Source organism: Salvelinus namaycush, chromosome 17 (genome assembly GCF_016432855.1).
Source record: "Salvelinus namaycush isolate Seneca chromosome 17, SaNama_1.0, whole genome shotgun sequence".
Lineage (NCBI taxonomy): Eukaryota > Metazoa > Chordata > Actinopteri > Salmoniformes > Salmonidae > Salvelinus > Salvelinus namaycush.
Genome location: NC_052323.1, coordinates 17045399 through 17056293, shown reverse-complemented (window position 1 = coordinate 17056293; position 10895 = coordinate 17045399).

Below are 10895 nucleotides of genomic sequence, written 5' to 3'. Positions count from 1 at the left end.
TACTAGTTGAACTGTAAATGGAGTTATTTTACTAGTTGAACTGCAGAATGAGTTATTTTTACTAGTTGAACTGCAGAATGGAGTTATTTTACTAGTAACTGCAGAATGGAGTTATTTTACTAGTTGAACTACAGAATGGAGTTATTTTACTAGTTAAACTGCAGAATGGAGTTATTTACTAGTTAAACGTAGAATGGAGTTATTTTACTAGTTAAACTGCAGAATGGAGTTTTTACTAGTTAAACTGCAGAATGGAGTTATTTTACTAGTTAAACTGCAGAATGGAGTTATTTTACTAGTTGAACTGCAGAATGGAGTTATTTTACTAGTTAAACTGCAGAATGGAGTTATTTTACTAGTTGAACTGCAGAATGGAGTTATTTTACTAGTTAAACTGCAGAATGGAGTTATTTTACTAGTTGAACTGCAGAATTTAGTTATTTTACTAGTTGAACTGCAGAATTTAGTTATTTTACTAGTTGAACTGCAGAATGGAGTTATTTTACTAGTTGAACTGCAGAATGGAGTTATTTTACTAGTTGAACTGCCGAATGGAGTTATTTTACTAGTTGAACTGCAGAATGGAGTTATTTTACTAGTTGAACTGCAGAATGGAGTTATTTTACTAGTTGAACTGCAGAATGGAGTTATTTTACTAGTTGAACTGCAGAATGGAGTTATTTTACTAGTTAAACTGCAGAATGGAGTTATTTTACTAGTTGAACTGCAGAATGGAGTTATTTTACTAGTTGAACTGTAGAATGGAGTTATTTCACTAGTTGAACTGCAGAATGGAGTTATTTTACTAGTTGAACTGCAGAATGGAGTTATTTTACTAGTTGAACTGCAGAATGGAGTTATTTTACTAGTTAAACTGCAGAATGGAGTTATTTTACTAGTTAAACTGTAGAATGGAGTTATTTTACTAGTTGAACTGCAGAATGGAGTTATTTTACTAGTTAAACTGCAGAATGGAGTTATTTTACTAGTTAAACTGCAGAATGGAGTTATTTTACTAGTTGAACTGCAGAATGGAGTTATTTTACTAGTTAAACTGCAGAATGGAGTTATTTTACTAGTTAAACTGCAGAATGGAGTTATTTTACTAGTTGAACTGCAGAATGGAGTTATTTTACTAGTTGAACTGCAGAATGGAGTTATTTTACTAGTTAAACTGCAGAATGGAGTTATTTTACTAGTTGAACTGCAGAATGGAGTTATTTTACTAGTTAAACTGCAGAATGGAGTTATTTTACTAGTTAAACTGCAGAATGGAGTTATTTTACTAGTTGAACTGCAGAATGGAGTTATTTACTAGTTAAACTGCAGAATGGAGTTATTTTACTAGTTGAACTGCAGAATGGAGTTATTTTACTAGTTGAACTGCAGAATGGAGTTATTTTACTAGTTGAACTGCAGAATGGAGTTATTTCACTAGTTGAACTGTAGAATGGAGTTATTTTACTAGTTGAACTGCAGAAGGAAGTTATTTTACTAGTTGAACTGCAGAATGGAGTTATTTCACTAGTTGAACTGTAGAATGGAGTTATTTTACTAGTTGAACTGCAGAAGGAAGTTATTTTACTAGTTGAACTGCAGAATGGAGTTATTTTACTAGTTGAACTGCAGAATGGAGTTATTTTACTAGTTGAACTGCCGAATGGAGTTATTTTACTAGTTGAACTGCAGAATGGAGTTATTTTACTAGTTGAACTGCAGAATGGAGTTATTTTACTAGTTGAACTGCAGAATGGAGTTATTTTACTAGTTGAACTACAGAATGGAGTTATTTTACTAGTTAAACTGCAGAATGGAGTTATTTTACTAGTTAAACTGTAGAATGGAGTTATTTTACTAGTTAAACTGCAGAATGGAGTTATTTTACTAGTTAAACTGCAGAATGGAGTTATTTTACTAGTTGAACTGTAGAATGGAGTTATTTTACTAGTTGAACTGCAGAATGGAGTTATTTTACTAGTTGAACTGCAGAATGGAGTTATTTTACTAGTTAAACTGCAGAATGGAGTTATTTTACTAGTTGAACTACAGAATGGAGTTATTTTACTAGTTAAACTGCAGAATGGAGTTATTTTACTAGTTAAACTGTAGAATGGAGTTATTTTACTAGTTAAACTGCAGAATGGAGTTATTTTACTAGTTAAACTGCAGAATGGAGTTATTTTACTAGTTGAACTGTAGAATGGAGTTATTTTACTAGTTGAACTGCAGAATGGAGTTATTTTACTAGTTAAACTGCAGAATGGAGTTATTTTACTAGTTAAACTGCAGAATGGAGTTATTTTACTAGTTGAACTGCAGAATGGAGTTATTTTACTAGTTAAACTGCAGAATGGAGTTATTTTACTAGTTAAACTGCAGAATGGAGTTATTTTACTAGTTAAACTGCAGAATGGAGTTATTTTACTAGTTGAACTGCAGAATTTAGTTATTTTACTAGTTGAACTGCAGAATTTAGTTATTTTACTAGTTGAACTGCAGAATGGAGTTATTTTACTAGTTGAACTGCAGAATGGAGTTATTTTACTAGTTGAACTGCCGAATGGAGTTATTTTACTAGTTGAACTGCAGAATGGAGTTATTTTACTAGTTGAACTGCCGAATGGAGTTATTTTACTAGTTGAACTGCAGAAGGAAGTTATTTTACTAGTTGAACTGCAGAATGGAGTTATTTTACTAGTTGAACTGCAGAATGGAGTTATTTTACTAGTTGAACTGCAGAATTTAGTTATTTTACTAGTTGAACTGCAGAATTTAGTTATTTTACTAGTTGAACTGCAGAATGGAGTTATTTTACTAGTTGAACTGTAGAATGGAGTTATTTTACTAGTTGAACTGCAGAATGGAGTTATTTTACTAGTTGAACTGCAGAATGGAGTTATTTTACTAGTTGAACTGCAGAATGGAGTTATTTTACTAGTTGAACTGCAGAATGGAGTTATTTTACTAGTTGAACTGCAGAATGGAGTTATTTTACTAGTTAAACTGCAGAATGGAGTTATTTTACTAGTTGAACTGCAGAATGGAGTTATTTTACTAGTTGAACTGTAGAATGGAGTTATTTTACTAGTTGAACTGCAGAATGGAGTTATTTTACTAGTTAAACTGCAGAATGGAGTTATTTTACTAGTTAAACTGCAGAATGGAGTTATTTTACTAGTTGAACTGCAGAATGGAGTTATTTTACTAGTTAAACTGCAGAATGGAGTTATTTTACTAGTTAAACTGCAGAATGGAGTTATTTTACTAGTTAAACTGCAGAATGGAGTTATTTTACTAGTTGAACTGCAGAATTTAGTTATTTTACTAGTTGAACTGCAGAATTTAGTTATTTTACTAGTTGAACTGCAGAATGGAGTTATTTTACTAGTTGAACTGCAGAATGGAGTTATTTTACTAGTTGAACTGCCGAATGGAGTTATTTTACTAGTTGAACTGCAGAATGGAGTTATTTTACTAGTTGAACTGCCGAATGGAGTTATTTTACTAGTTGAACTGCAGAAGGAAGTTATTTTACTAGTTGAACTGCAGAATGGAGTTATTTTACTAGTTGAACTGCAGAATGGAGTTATTTTACTAGTTGAACTGCAGAATTTAGTTATTTTACTAGTTGAACTGCAGAATTTAGTTATTTTACTAGTTGAACTGCAGAATGGAGTTATTTTACTAGTTGAACTGTAGAATGGAGTTATTTTACTAGTTGAACTGCAGAATGGAGTTATTTTACTAGTTGAACTGCAGAATGGAGTTATTTTACTAGTTGAACTGCAGAATGGAGTTATTTTACTAGTTGAACTGCAGAATGGAGTTATTTTACTAGTTGAACTGCAGAATGGAGTTATTTTACTAGTTAAACTGCAGAATGGAGTTATTTTACTAGTTGAACTGCAGAATGGAGTTATTTTACTAGTTGAACTGCAGAATGGAGTTATTTTACTAGTTAAACTGCAGAATGGAGTTATTTTACTAGTTGAACTGCAGAATGGAGTTATTTTACTAGTTGAACTGCAGAATGGAGTTATTTTACTAGTTGAACTGCAGAATGGAGTTATTTTACTAGTTGAACTACATGTACACTCTAAAAAGTAAAGGTTACTGGAGTATCCTTTAGGCGTTCTTCATATTGAAACTGTGGGGGAACCTCTATAAGTTCTTTGAATTACCCTTTAAACCTCTTTTTAATGGATCCTCAAAGAACCTTTTGAAGAACATTGTGGGGTACATTTTTTAACTACCCCCCTCCCCTATTATTATTATAAATAATAATATGCGTAACAATAAAACAATATTTTAGTTGTCAGTGTTTATTATGATTTTAGTGGCAAAGCAGAATTTAAAAAAAAATCTAATATGAGTTAAACTCCCAGGAGAGCTCCAAGTCCAATGGGTATATCCTCTGGCGTGTTGATGAACCTCTTAAGGATCAGACCCTTTTTTTCCAATTCACCTGAAATGACATACCCAAATCTAACTGCCTGTAGCTCAGGCCCGGAAGCAAGGATATGCATATTCTTGGTACCATTTGAAAGGAAACACTTTGAAGTTTGTGGAAATGTGAAAGGAATGTAGGAGAATATGACACATTAGAGCTGGTAAAAGATAATACAAAGGAAAAAAACTGTTTATTTTTATTTTGTACCGTCTTTGAAATGCAAGAGAAAGGCCATATTGTATTATTCCAGCCCAGGTGCAATTTAGATTGTGGTCACTAGATGGCAGCAGTGTATGTGAAAAGTTTTAGACTGATCCAATTAACTATTGTATTTCTGTTCAAAATGTTGTATCTAGACTGTCCAAAAGTGCCTAATTTGTTTATTAACTTCTTCAGGATCGGTGGGTCTAACGTAGGCTAATGCGATTAGCATGAGGTTGTAAGTAACAAGAACATTTCCCAGGACATAGACATATCTGATATTGGCAGAAAGCTTAAATTCTTGTTAATCTAACTGCACTGTCCAATTTACATTAGCTATTACAGTGAAAGAATACCATGCTATTGTTTGAGGAGAGTGCCCAGTTTTGAACATGAAAAGTTATTAATATGTTCTCTGTATCCATAGCCAGGATGATTTTGTAGTGCATGGTGTAGGGAGGGTGAAGTCTGTGAATCAAAAAGTCATTATACAGATGATTAACAAAATATGCACACGACAGTATTCAAACCTTTTTTTTGTGGTGAATGTGAATTGTGAATGTGGTGAATGTGAATTGTATCCATTTTCTCTTTTAGAAAGATTTGCACAAATATGAAAAGATAGATGGTATCATCATAAAACAATATACAATTGAAGTCGGAAGTTTGCATACACTTAGGTTGGAGTCATTAAAACTTGTTTTTCAACCACTCCACAAATGTCTTGTTAGCAAACTATAGTTTTGGCAAGCCGGTTAGGACATCAACTTTGTGCATGACAAGTCATTTTTCCAAAAATTGTTTACAGACAGATTACCCACAATCCCAGTGGGTCAGAAGATTACATACACTAAGTTGACTGTGCCTTTAAACAGCTTGGAAAATTCCAGAAAATGACGTCATGGCTTTAGAAGCTTCTGATAGGCTAATTGACATAATTTGAGTCAATTGAAGGTGTATCTGTGGATGTATTTCAAAGCCTACCTTCAAACTCAGTGCCTCTTTGCTTGACATCATGGGAAAATCAAAAGAAATCAGCCAAGACCTCAGGAAAGAATTGTAGACCTCCACAAGTCTGGATCATCCTTGGGAGCAATTTCCAAACGCCTGAAGGTACCACGTTCATCTGTACAAACAATAGTACGCTAGTATAAACACCATGGGACCACGCAGCCGTCATACCGCTCAGGAAGGAGATGTGTTCTGTCTCCTAGAGATGAACGTACTTTGGTGCGAAAAGTGTAAATCAATCCCAGAACAACAGCAAAGGACCTTGTGAAGATGCTGGAGGAAACCGGTACAAAAGTATCTATATCCACAGTAAAACAAGTCCTATATCAACATAACCTGAAAGGCCGCTCAGCAAGGAAGAAGCCACTGCTCCAAAGCCGCCATAAAAAAGCCAGACTACGGTTTGCAACTGCACATGGGGACAAAGATCGTACCTTTTGGAGAAATGTCCTCTGGTCTGATGAAACAAAAATAGAACTGTTTGGCCATAATGACCATCGTTATGTTTGGAGGAAAAAGGGAGATGCTTGCAAGCTGAAGAACACCATCCCAACCGTGAAGCATGGGGGGGCAGCATCATGTTGTGGGGATGCTTTGCTGCAGGAGGGACTGGTGCACTTCACAAAATAGATGGCATCATGAGGCAGGAAAATTATGTGGATATATTGAAGCAACATCTCAAAACATCAGTCAGGAAGTTAAAGCTTGGTCGCAAATGGGTCTTCCAAATGGACAATGACCCCAAGCATACTTCCAAAGTTGTGGCAAAATGGCTTAAGGACAACAAAGTCAAGGTATTGGAGTGGCTATCACAAAGCCCTGATCTCAATCCTATAGAAAATGTGTGGGCAGAACTGAAAAAGCGTGTGCGAACAAGGAGGCCTACAAACCGGACTCAGTTGCACCAGCTCTGTCAGGAGGAATGGGACAACATTTTTGTGGAAGGTTACCCGAAACGTTTGACCCAAGTTAAACAATTTAAAGGCAATGCTACCAAATACTAATTGAGTGTATGTAAACTTCTGACTCACTGGGAATGTGATGAAAGAAATAAAACCTGAAATAAATCATTCTCTACTATTATTCTGACATTTGACATTCTTAAAATAAAGTGGTGATCCTAACTGACCTAAAACAGGGAATTTATATTAGGATTAAATGTCAGGATTTGTGAAAAACTGAGTTTAAATGTATTTGGCTAAGGTGTATGTTAACTTCCGACTTCAACTGTACTATATTCTTCCGGAAACTTTTAAACTTAGCTTAACACATCATATGTCATTATTATTGAGCACACCACACGTAGAAACTATGTGATGTATCCTGATCACTGAATCCTATTTGCGTCCTCTTTTAGATCCCATTGGAGATGGCGAGCTTACATCTGCAACAACAGAGTTTGAAAATGTGATGTGTGGTCATGAAGCTCGAAGTTACTTGGAAGCACAGGCCATGCGGCTAAATCTCGCCATATCTGGTAACCACAGGAGGTTGGTGGCAACTTAATTGGGGAGGACGGGCTCGTGGTATTGGCTGGAGTGGAATGAGTACAATGGTAACAAATACATCAAACACATGGTTTCCAGGTGTTTGATGCCATTCCATTTGTTCCGTTCCGGTTATTATTATGAGCCGTTCTCCCCTCAGGAGCCTCCACTGCTGGTACCCTTAAACCACAGGAGGCTGCCGAGAGGGGATGGCTCATAATAATGGCTGGAACAGAGCAAATGGAATGGCATCAAACACCTGGAAACCATGTGTTTGATGTATTTGTTACCCATCCACGAGCCCGTTCTCCCCAGTTAAGGTGCCACCAACCTCCGGTGCCTTATTAATGTAAACAAGCGCAACAGCTGTTCAAGGGTAATTGATAGGCAATCGGCATACCCATTGAGTCTTGAAAAATAAAATGTATCTAGCTTCAAGATAAAGTTAAACTATCTTGTGGATGTTATGGACTATCGGTCCTTGCATGTCAAGCGCTATCTATGAATTTGATGGGGGTTATGTTTCCTAAGCCCATCCCTCAGCTGTATACCAAAACAAGTGGAAGGGACTCCCTTTTGGGGTTTTTTTTTTCAAATTGTAGGCTAGCTTTAAAGATGCTCTATGCAGAAATCGCTCCAGAATTTCCTGGTTGCTAAAATTCTAATAGTTCGCCTAATTTCAGTTTATGTGGCAAAATAAGCAAGTATGGTGTCGAGAATCATTGCACCATCTAAACCGCTGTGAAATATAGTTTCCATAACCAAAAATATTGTATTTTCAGCTGTATGAAGCTGGTGTACAAAACCTAAAGTAAAAGATACAAAAACTAAACTTAAATATGGGAAGCATAGAAATAGCGCACATAGAAGAGATCTACTGCTTCTTAGACTTGCTTTCAATCACAATTTGTAAATTTGGTCGGATCACCCAAAAAGTTACATATTTCAGCTTTAAGGTTTAGAGCTAATAGTCACTTAGGGTGACGTCTCATAGTGACTTTTTATATGGCTATATCCCTATAGTTGGAAAATGTGTAATAGCAGTGCAGCAATGGTAGCATTCTGTGTTAGCACGCTTTCTTTCATCCCTCCATCCCATTACTTTTCCCATAGGGATTTTACCTTATGACAAACAATGTCAGTATACAACAAGTTACTGCTCACGTATCCCCTTTAATCATATATCATTGGAAAGCTAAGATTCACCGCTGTACGTCATACACATTTTCGGAATGTTCAGGTCAACAGAACTTTGACCTCAAGGGTACATATCAGAATTACCTGTATAAATTGCTTTAAAAAGGAAAACCTGATACATTTTGAAATTTGTTTGCCAAATGGTTCTGAAAGGTCATGAAATCAACTTAGAAAGCATCAGTTACAACTATTGTTTATAAATCGTCCATAATGTGCCATTGACATTAGAATGTTGGACGCTTACCCACTGAACACACACTGGTTGAATAACATTGTTTCCACGTCATTTCAATGAAATTACGTTGAACAGATGTTGAATTGACGTCTGTGCCCAGTGGGTAGCAATAGAACTTCATAAAGTGGTGGAGCTATGTTTTTGGATTGTACCTTTTGGAACCAAATTTCACACACACAGCTAGAACAGGAAAGATTTGTATATACAGGGCCATCATAGGATTCACACATTAACCTCATAGAAGCCTTTTTCCAATATGGCCGCCAAACAACTCAATGGGGTCTTATTGGATCAATTTCGTTTGACCATACCTGTATGAAATATAATTGTAGTACGCCCAATAATATCTTGTAAATGTTCATAGTGATGTAGAATACATAACCAAATGAGCCATATATATATAAAGATGATACATTATTCACAGAATTAAGAATGACCCCAAATAGCTGTCTAATTCATTGATTTCTGATGAGATCCTCAGAGCCCTTGTGAGACCATATGCTGACACATGCACATTTGTGGCCTGCTGGAGGTCATTTTGCAGGGCTCTGGCAGTGCTCCTCCTGCTCAAAGGCGGAGGTAGCGGTCCTGCTGCTGGGTTGTTGCCCTCCTACGGCCTCCTCCACGTCTCCTGATGTACTGGCCTGTCTCCTGGTAGCGCCTCCATGCTCTGGACACTACGCTGACAGACACAGCAAACCTTCTTGCCACAGCTCGCATTGATGTGCCATCCTGGATGAGCTGCACTACCTGAGCCACTTGTGTGGGTTGTAGACTCCGTCTCATGCTACCACTAGAGTGAGAGCACCGCCAGCATTCAAAAGTGACCAAAACATCAGCCAGGAAGCATAGGAACTGAGAAGTGGTCTGTGGTCACCACCTGCAGAATCACTCCTTTATTGGGGGTGCCTTGCTAATTGCCTATAATTTCCACCTTTTGTCTATTCCATTTGCACAACAGCATGTGAAATTTATTGTCAATCAGTGTTGCTTCCTAAGTGGACAGTTTGATTTCACAGAAGTGTGATTGACTTGGAGTTACATTGTGTTGTTTAAGTGTTCCCTTTATTTTTTTGAGCAGTGTATTATATGTATTTTTTTAATGGTCTAGGGGCCTCTTAGCGGCCATGGGGCCTTAAGCGGCCACTAATGTCGCTTATTGGCTTGCCTGGTCCTGAACTTGCCCCTCAACCTCATAATCTTACTTATGGTTGCTTTCAATCATAATAGGAGTATCTTGCTTAAACATAACTTTTTCATCACCCAGCGCATCAGATCACATGGGACACAGAGTACTCACAGGTCTCAGTAACTCAATTCAACCCCACTCTCTGTACCAGGACATCATGGCACAGAAATAAAAGTAGTAGAATTTGCTTTGCTGGGTATCCACTCCCTATCAACTAACGTCATAGACACGACAGTTACCAGAAACCAGACATTACGACAATAAACGTATGTTTTCTGACAGAAAGACACTAAACAATCTTGACGTTATAATGAAGTGTATATAACATGGAGACTGAAGAAACATCACTATTGTACTTTTTTTAGCATTATGATGTGACTGCTTGTACCCTAGAAGAGCTGTATTAAAACTGTTACTTCGACCGGATCTTCGAGTCTCCTCTTTAACCTTCACAAAGTCAACTTGCATTTGAAAATCTCTGTATCACTGTCTTCACTGTATAAAGTCATCTTGGAGCCATTTCTCTGTCCATATCATAACAATCCTCCCCTCCTGCAGACAGGTGATGATAGACTCCCCCAGCCGCCCTCCCGTGAATTAAAAAGACCATGGCAATTTTCCACAGCAGTCTCACCCCTTGTCTGTGCAAATTACATGTTTCCCACTACTCCCTGGCTCCTGGGGTGATTATAGCGTGCATCGAGCCCCCGCAGGTGGCTCACCGTGCACTAATAAGACCAGAGACAGGCTTCCCCAGTGTGCAAATGTGAGAGATTTCACTCCCAGACACATCATACCTCAGCATGACATTCACTTCCCTGAAGAGGATGATGACTGCTCAGGCTGAACTTCTTCCTGAGGAGGAATAGACTGGCATTAACATGTCAGAGGAGTTTCACCAGTTATGGATCAGTAAAGACAATGTACTAATTGTTACCTAAACGCCTCATCTCTTCAACACTGGTTGGTTATGAAACAAGTAACCATGGCTGCGTTTACACAGACAGCCCAATTCTGATCTTTTTTTCACTAATTGGTCTTTTGACCAATCAGATCAGCTCTGAAAAATAGCTGGTGTGAAAAGATCTGATGTGACTGGTCAAAAGACCAATTAGTGGAAAAAAG